The sequence below is a fragment of the Fopius arisanus genome, unplaced genomic scaffold, assembly GCF_000806365.1.
Source record: "Fopius arisanus strain USDA-PBARC FA_bdor unplaced genomic scaffold, ASM80636v1 scaffold00018, whole genome shotgun sequence".
Lineage (NCBI taxonomy): Eukaryota > Metazoa > Arthropoda > Insecta > Hymenoptera > Braconidae > Fopius > Fopius arisanus.
This window is the reverse complement of record NW_011887757.1, coordinates 199,896-207,990: the sequence shown is the minus strand read 5'-3', so window position 1 is coordinate 207,990 and position 8,095 is coordinate 199,896. Positions and strand designations below refer to the sequence as shown.

The window sequence follows — 8,095 nt, the reverse complement described above, 5'->3', positions numbered from 1 at the left end:
AGGTAAAACAACTTTAATCACTTTTGATTTACGTAACTTAATCTCGTCGTTTTGGCGAAACCAACGAGACGGTCAACTTTTGTCATTCCAGGGCTTGCGAGGAGACCAGAGGACTGTGCAGCTTTCCGTAAGCCTCAGAAATTACATCATAAAGTATATGTCTAATACAATAGTATTATCCACAAATAACCAGTGAAATTGCACGTACCTGACACCCAGTGTTACGGAAAAAATTACAAAAACGATTATCTCCAGGGGTGCGCAAGAAATCTTTTGTAGAGGCGAAAGAAAAAAAAATGATGTAGAAGAAAGGAGCATTACGACAGAGTATGATAGATGCGAAATTTTCAATACATCTTTGTGAGAGCGTAGTGAAGACTGTTTTAAAGGGCAAACGAGAAGCTAGGGAAAAAAAATGGAAGGAAGGGAGGAAATCCGATCACCGCCCATTATTTTTATACCATCGAAGCTTTCTCGAATTTCCAAGACTCCAGAGAAGACCAGACTGAGAGAAATTTCCATCAAAAACTCATACGACAATCGCCTTGACAATAACCGGACTATCCAGTAAGTTTGGAGCATTGCGATGTAATCCCAAATATTAATGTTCGGTCCAGTAAAATTCCCTAGGTCTCAACTCCGTGAATCTAGTGCGCACGATGGGTTCACGGAAGGACCCAATCACAGAGTCCGAAGCGTGGCATCAGTCCCTGAAGATGTGAGCAGTTCCAGTAAAATTTCCACTGCTTCCACGAATATTTCAGTTTCTTATCAGTACATTATGAATCATTTAATGAACTTCGGGGAAAATTGATGATTAGTGGAGTAGATTTTATTACTCTGCGCAGTAAATATTGCGCGGTGCTCCAGTGATTTTTTCTGCATTTCACATGAGGCCCCACATTTATTGGTAAGATACCAGTTATTTTGCGTGAGAATTTCTCTCCTCTGTATGGCTTGTGGAATTTCTTGTGTTGATTGGTTAGTATTGGAGTCAATGATTCGAAAGCTCTCTTCACTCAAACTCTTGAAAACAGCGAGCGATCTAATCCCACGATCGAGGCTATTTCCTCGGGAAAGCGGTGGATCGCCCCTTGAGTCCTGTATTCCACCTAGAGGTACTTCACTTCATTTCAACTTCGATAAACTACACGCACTTCACGTGAACCTGGAGCTGCGTCACGCGCTCAAAACTCGGATTAAACTGCCGCTCTCCGGGCTTTAGATGAATGACCACCATTCAACCTCTGGTTCATCCCCAGTTACTCAATTTCGGTCCACCGAACTTTGACAATAATTTGACAGCTCCAATATCACCATGGAAAATGATTTACTGAACTGCTCTCTAAACTTTCGTCATTTTTTTTTACCACCGCAACTTGCAATATCTAGCAAAACTATTCAATTGAAAAATGTCAACCAATTTCTCTGTGGAGTGAAGAGAAAAAAAGTCATGATGTCACATGATTTTGAGACTGATTTGATATATCAATTCAGGATATATAATATATTATAAATGCCATATATAAAAAAGTTAAAAAAAAGTAAATAAATAAATGATTAAAATATACATTAAATATTAAATTCAAAATGGAGTAAATATATATTTCATGCATGTTACATACATATACATACCATATATTATAAATTCATAAATTGAATGAAAAATTGAAAACTGTAGAAATTTTTTTTTCATGTGTCATTTCATTTTAAAAATTATTTAATTATCTCTAAAAACAATTTTATGATCAATAACTAGTTTAATAAGAAATAGTACCTTCTGGTGCAAGGAACATGACGGAGTCTGAGTTCTGAATTTTCAGTCAGGTACCGAATCGTGTGGTGGCGTTGGATTGTAAGTATTGAGCGGCGAGACGCGACCTGAACTCGGGTCAACGGTTAAGCCGAGGCTGAGTTTTCGCTCTGAGTGCATTATCCGAGCTGCGGCTGAATCCCCGGTCAAATTCCTCCACCGTGAAAAAAAAAATTGGTCAAGGACCCATTAAGACACGGGCAAAAATATTCAAGAAAAATTACGGAACATTTCGCGCAATCCGGAAGCGAGAGTAGAATTTCTATGGAAATGTAACTGCCCGGGTAAAAAAAAATTGTAATCGAAATATTTTTTTCAAAATTTTCAAAAAATTTGAATAGAAAATTTTTTATTATTTAGATGGCGTTTTTTTGAGAATATTGAAAAATCAAAAAGGTAATAAAATAACAGTACAATTAAAAGAAAAAAATATATTCACAAAAATTTCTAGAAAATTATAAAAAAAAATTTTCAAAACATTTCCCAAAAATACAATTGTTTTTTTCCCGATTTTTTTTTGTTTCAGAAGAAAGATTTTCTGAAAAGTTTTCCAGAAATTTTTTGAAAATTTGGAAAAAATATTCCGATTACAATTTTTTTTACCCGGGTGTATTAACTTTCAGTTAATTTTAGGATCTGTCGAGGGAAGAGTAATGCATAAAATTGATAATAATAATTATATTCACCTAATACGATTTGTATTATCAGTATGAATTTCACATGAACACGAAAACTGGAACAGATGTCAAACTATAATTTTCAATTTCAATTCTCAATTTTAATCCCAGACGTGCGGTGGTGATTTCAAGCGCAGAATTATATTGATGATACGAATAACAGATTCATTGAATTATCCAGTGAAATGATTTCGAAAACTCCCGGCGATATTGGCGCAGTTGTCAAAATATCATGGAGCATGGAATTCCAAAAAATATATCTACAATTTACCATCAAGAGAAGATAAAATTGTAATTGCAATTGAAATATTTGCCCATCAAATATCGCATCGAAGGTTTGCCACAAATAACGACAATTGATAAATAAATAAAAAGTTTAAAGGAATAAATATTGACTCTGGAATAACGAGCTGCATCAACAGCTTGCAGGTGGCGCCACCATAGAAAAAGTATTGGGAATTCCCTTTTGTCCTAATTCAAAGTCTCCAGACATAGAACTAAAGAAGAATCATAAACAGAAATTATTGCACGCATATTTATTATTATAAAAAGTAAATTGAATGGTGAGGCATTTTGAATTTTCACACTGAATGCCTTTTTTTTATCCCATAATTTCTGGCTGCCATAAAATTTAGTAGATCTTCCCCCACAGCTCGAAATTCTTCTTAAATTGTTTTGATACTGCCGCGAGGTGGGGAAAGGCGGAGAATATTCAATTTACTCATAACTCGGTAGGAGTCCGTGTATATGGCTCATTTATCCTCTTTACACAGTTCCATTGCACATGATTATCCCTACAACATTTCCATTTCATATCATTTTGAGCCGGTGATATATTGCCGCCACCCCCGTCGACGACCAAATTACGCCAAAAGGGTACCTATTATTACCTTTTTCAATTGTGATAATCCGACGGTCCTAACACAGAACAGTATGAAGTCGGACGAGTCATGGGAATTTCAAATTCATTGGGATTAAACGTTATATTGTGAGAAAATACGATTACAGCATTATCTTTGAACCGCAAAATTCACACAACGAGAAATATTCACTAAAAAAATTACAGAACTTCGCTTACCGATTTCGGAACTGATGAAGATAATTCAACGATTGATTTATTGAATTATGAGATGACATTTATTATATACTGTAACATCACTTCCTGGATTAGTTGAGTAAATAATTAAAACTCATGACTCGATCATTTGTGACTTACATTTTCTTTATTTAGTTCCATTATGTTCCATCTCTCGGAGGGAGAGCATTCTAATAAAACATGGATCAATCAAGCTTCTATGAAAATTTATTATTTATTAACCTGCCCCCCACAAAACCAATATCTCTAAGCCGGCGATTATCTGTAAAACTCATGATCAAATGTATAATCCAGGATTTGACCTTAAGACAGAGTCTCAAGGACATCGGACATTTGACACGCAGAGGAACTCAGTTAGATTCCGAGAAATGTATCTACACACTTCTCGTTTTCTCTCGTTCTCTCTCGTTTTCTCTCGTTTATTCTTCCGGGTATTCGCGTCGTTAGTGTAGAGTCTGAGGGTGCCGAGTGCCGATTTAGGGGATGAAGTAAACGAGGTAGGGTGAAGAGCGAGGGGGATACGAGTATGAGCGGAATTTGAAACATAGGAGAAAAAGAGATAGGAAAAGGGGTAGAGCCGACGGCAACGGCAAGGGCAACGGCGACGGCAACAGCAACGGCGACGGCGACGGCGACGGCAACGGCGATGTCGACGTCGACGGTGAGTTGATAGACGACGGTGTGGGATATCTTTTGTCTCTGTCTTACCGACGGATACGACGGCGCACCGTCACAGTAACGACCCGCGCATGCGCTGCGTACGAGTTGAGCCGCGACTTGGGTCGAACGAGGACCTGAGTCACCAGTGCACTAACTGCGCTGGTGTTATGTGCGTTATTATTTTCTAATAATAATAATAACACTATTATAATACCACTGACAATATATCCGGGATTAATTGACTGTGCGACTCATCATGTTCGTCGTCACGTTGACATGACAAAATTCATGACACATTAAAAACTGTGAAAATTCTCACGAATGCCGGATCTTATTTCCGGTCTCGAATTCAGCTCCTGACGTTAGATTCAAGGAGTACATTTTATTTCAGCGGTCGAACGAGTCGAGTTTAATTAACGCATTAGCACAATTGCAGAGTAGGACAATATCATAATTGCAAAATTACACAATTGCACAATTGCACAATTTCATCGATATTGATGTGCAGGATTATCACCAGATATCGGTTGACTGTCAGAACCAGTGGACATTTTAATGTCATTTGTTGAGACATTGTTGTGTGTCATGATGATGGTGATTTAGTGTATCGTGTTACCAAGTGTTTCCATTGTGCAATGATAAAAGGGTACGTAGCGGCTATAGATATAGAGGACCAATGTACCAGCCAGGTGAGCTGATGATGCATCTCTCTATCCGGTATTGTTTTTATTGAGCAAGAGTCTATTTTTATTTTGTCATTTATTTTTGGGCAATGGGGGTTTGTGGCGCGCAATCGTTCATGGACCCACCCTGCTTCAATATATCCTCACATTCATCCTCCAACCTCGTCGTCTCCCACCACGCCCTCAATGTTTGATGCATCCAGCAAAGCCTCTTCCTGAAATCGTCAACATTTTATTCCGTCGTCGTAAAAACATCCCCTTCCGCGCCCCTTTACTACTCATAAATTAATAATCCACGCTCTGTTTCTCCTGTTTTTTTTTCCCTCTGGATCTTTCACTTTTCCGTAACTCCACCGGATAAATCTGGTAATTTCTGAGCTTTCGCCTGTCAAGAAGTTAATTTTCGCCTGTCGAACGTTCATTTCACCGTTTTTAGAGTTTCTGGTTTGATTGATAATTATTTTTGATAGTTGACTTGGTCTAATTTACTCTAGTGCGATCTCTTCTTCTTCATGTTTTTCCCTCGTTTCTCTCACCCGTTCGTCGACCGGGTAGAGCCTTATCGATTTGAGCAGCACAGATTGGAACTCGAGCGGACCTCCGCTTCGACGTCCAACTTTATCCCTCTTACTCTTTCTCACCTTTTCCACCGGTCATCGACGTTACGTCTCCTATATTTTCCGCTTCTTACCCTTCTCTCGTCGGAGTACATATCGGGGTCGTAAGTTGAGTATTCTCTGGATATCTAACTTCCTATATCCCTTGGACTCAATCCGAACCACGTCAACCTATGTTCACATTATTTTCTCCATTTGCCATTCCACATTTTCAAAATCATCTCAAAAATTCATACCCTACCTTCTACAACACTTCAACCCCCATAAATTGCGAATTCGCAATCATTGAGTAATTTCTTTTAATTTTTCCCACTGGAATTTGTGCGGAGAAGAATGCGGGAAAAGTGATGGAAAAGTTTTTCCTCAAATATTTCACGCAAAATTTAACAGTCAACAGCGAATCGGTTGTTTTAGCTCGTGGAGTTATCGATGGTCTTTCGAGTTTACCATTGAAATTCAACGGCTTTTTAATTTGCCATTGATTTACGAATCCAGTAAATTCTGGCGGGTGTATCAAATATCCGAGATATGTAGAAGGTAACGTTCACACCCCCATTGCGTGCTAACTCACACCGCAATTGTAATTTGTCACTGCTGCAAACGACGTGCATTTATGCACGATAAATTAATAAATGATATAACGGAGTTTCGCAATTTTTTAATACATTTTTGGGGCGTTTTCTATGTCAAGCTGACGCAGCATTGGTAGAGTGGGGAGAGGCGATCAATATTGAGCCCGGTAGTCCGAATCTTCCAAATTCTCTACCATGGAGTTTATTTAAACATGAAGAGATAAAAAAACAGTGGGATTACTTCAATTTTTATATTTAACACATCTAGATTCTTTGAGGGATTTAATTATCGCTGTAAAACATCCGGAAAGCCATTTTAATAATCGAAACAGGTGGAGAACTCATTAGAACTATTGGGGATTGAAGAATTCCCATCGAAATTCTCGGAATTCATCAGTGGAAAATGAGTGATTGATATTTCCGCATGAGATAATTATCATGCCGCACCATTTTGTTTACTACATCAATTCGACGGAACCTGAAATAACCTCAAATATTTTTTACGATGGGCACTCACTAGATCATTCGATTTTCATTTTCATCTGCACACAGGGGTACCTCCATTGTTTCATTATCGAATTTTCTTGTGTGAACAAGAAAACAAAATGAAAGTGATACAGTTTTCCCGGGATGGAAGAATGACACGGGGAAGATGAGACAAATCTTTACACCGAGACCAAAAATTTTCCTTTGTCAACTGTATTTACTGACTGTAATAATATTTACTTGTCATTACCATGGCTTATGAAATTATTTGTACAGATTTACTGGAAAGTAAATAATGATAATTAAGTAATCGCCAGACAATTACGATTATTTTCCAACGACTTCATATAGGTTTGGAAAATTATAATCTCAAATAATAATTGGATAAAGTCAACACAATTTGACAATTGATAATTTTCTTCAAATATTTATAATTACTGGTCGCATTTAGTCAAGGTCATAACCAACATAACCTCGAGGGCGATATAATTATCATTAACTGGATGATCGTTGGGGGTTAATTCCGGTTTAGGCTCTCAGGTTTCAGGTTCAGCATCTCTTTTTCAGGCATGTACATGTAAATTAAATTCACCTTCGATTAATGGATCTATAATGTGTAATATGAATAACCTTTGGGTAATGGCGCTGAAAATATTATCATCACCAATATAGCCATAATTTTCCTCCAAGTCTTCTAGCTAACCCAGACCAGGTGTGAAGGAGCCCTTTGTGCATGAGGCATCGTAATTATTATTATCCTTACCTATAACCAATCGATCGATTCTCAACTCATAAATTCACCGAACTCATCATCTATTCACGCTGAGCAAGTTTAATTAGGACATTAACGAAACACTGCCAATTTTCCAAGTGTTCAATTTCAAAATTATTCCGGTCGATATTTGTCTCCTCATTCATCGTTAATTAACCGACAAGTGAAATTACCGATAACGGTTAACAATGATGTACGATTCAACCCCATTTTTTTTTTTTCGCCGGCCATTCTAGTCTCGGGAAGGGATTATGAAATAATTGGAGATTGTTTACACAGATATCTGGTTATTGTAAATTATTTAACTTACGATTTGACAGTCGGGAATTAAAATCTTCGATCTCGATTTTTTTTCTCAATATTTTCGTATCTCACACTCGGAAAAAAAATTCTGACAAATTAATTGTTTTCTGCCGAGCGAATTAATAATTTTATTAATGTATTCTTTATCTATTAATTTCCACTCAGTTTTCGAATAATTACCGTAAATCCACGAATTGATATTTATTTATTATTTATATTCAAAAATTTTGTCGAAATTTTGAAAATAGACTATTGAAACAGATACTCGACTCTAAAAATCAATTTGTTTAAACAATATACCATATTCATAAAATCCACAGCAATATAATAATTTCCTACTGCGACTGCTCCAACCAACCATTAAAATATTAATTGAAAATTCATTGCGATAAATATAACAAATATTTTAAGTGGAG

General features: G+C 37.0%; 1 protein-coding gene across 1 annotated transcript in view; it reads right to left on the bottom strand.

The window, feature by feature from the left end:
- The window catches only part of LOC105263953 (sialin), a 72,314-nt gene that overhangs the window by 41,638 nt on the left and 22,581 nt on the right, over positions 1-8,095 (bottom strand). The window lies entirely within an intron of this gene.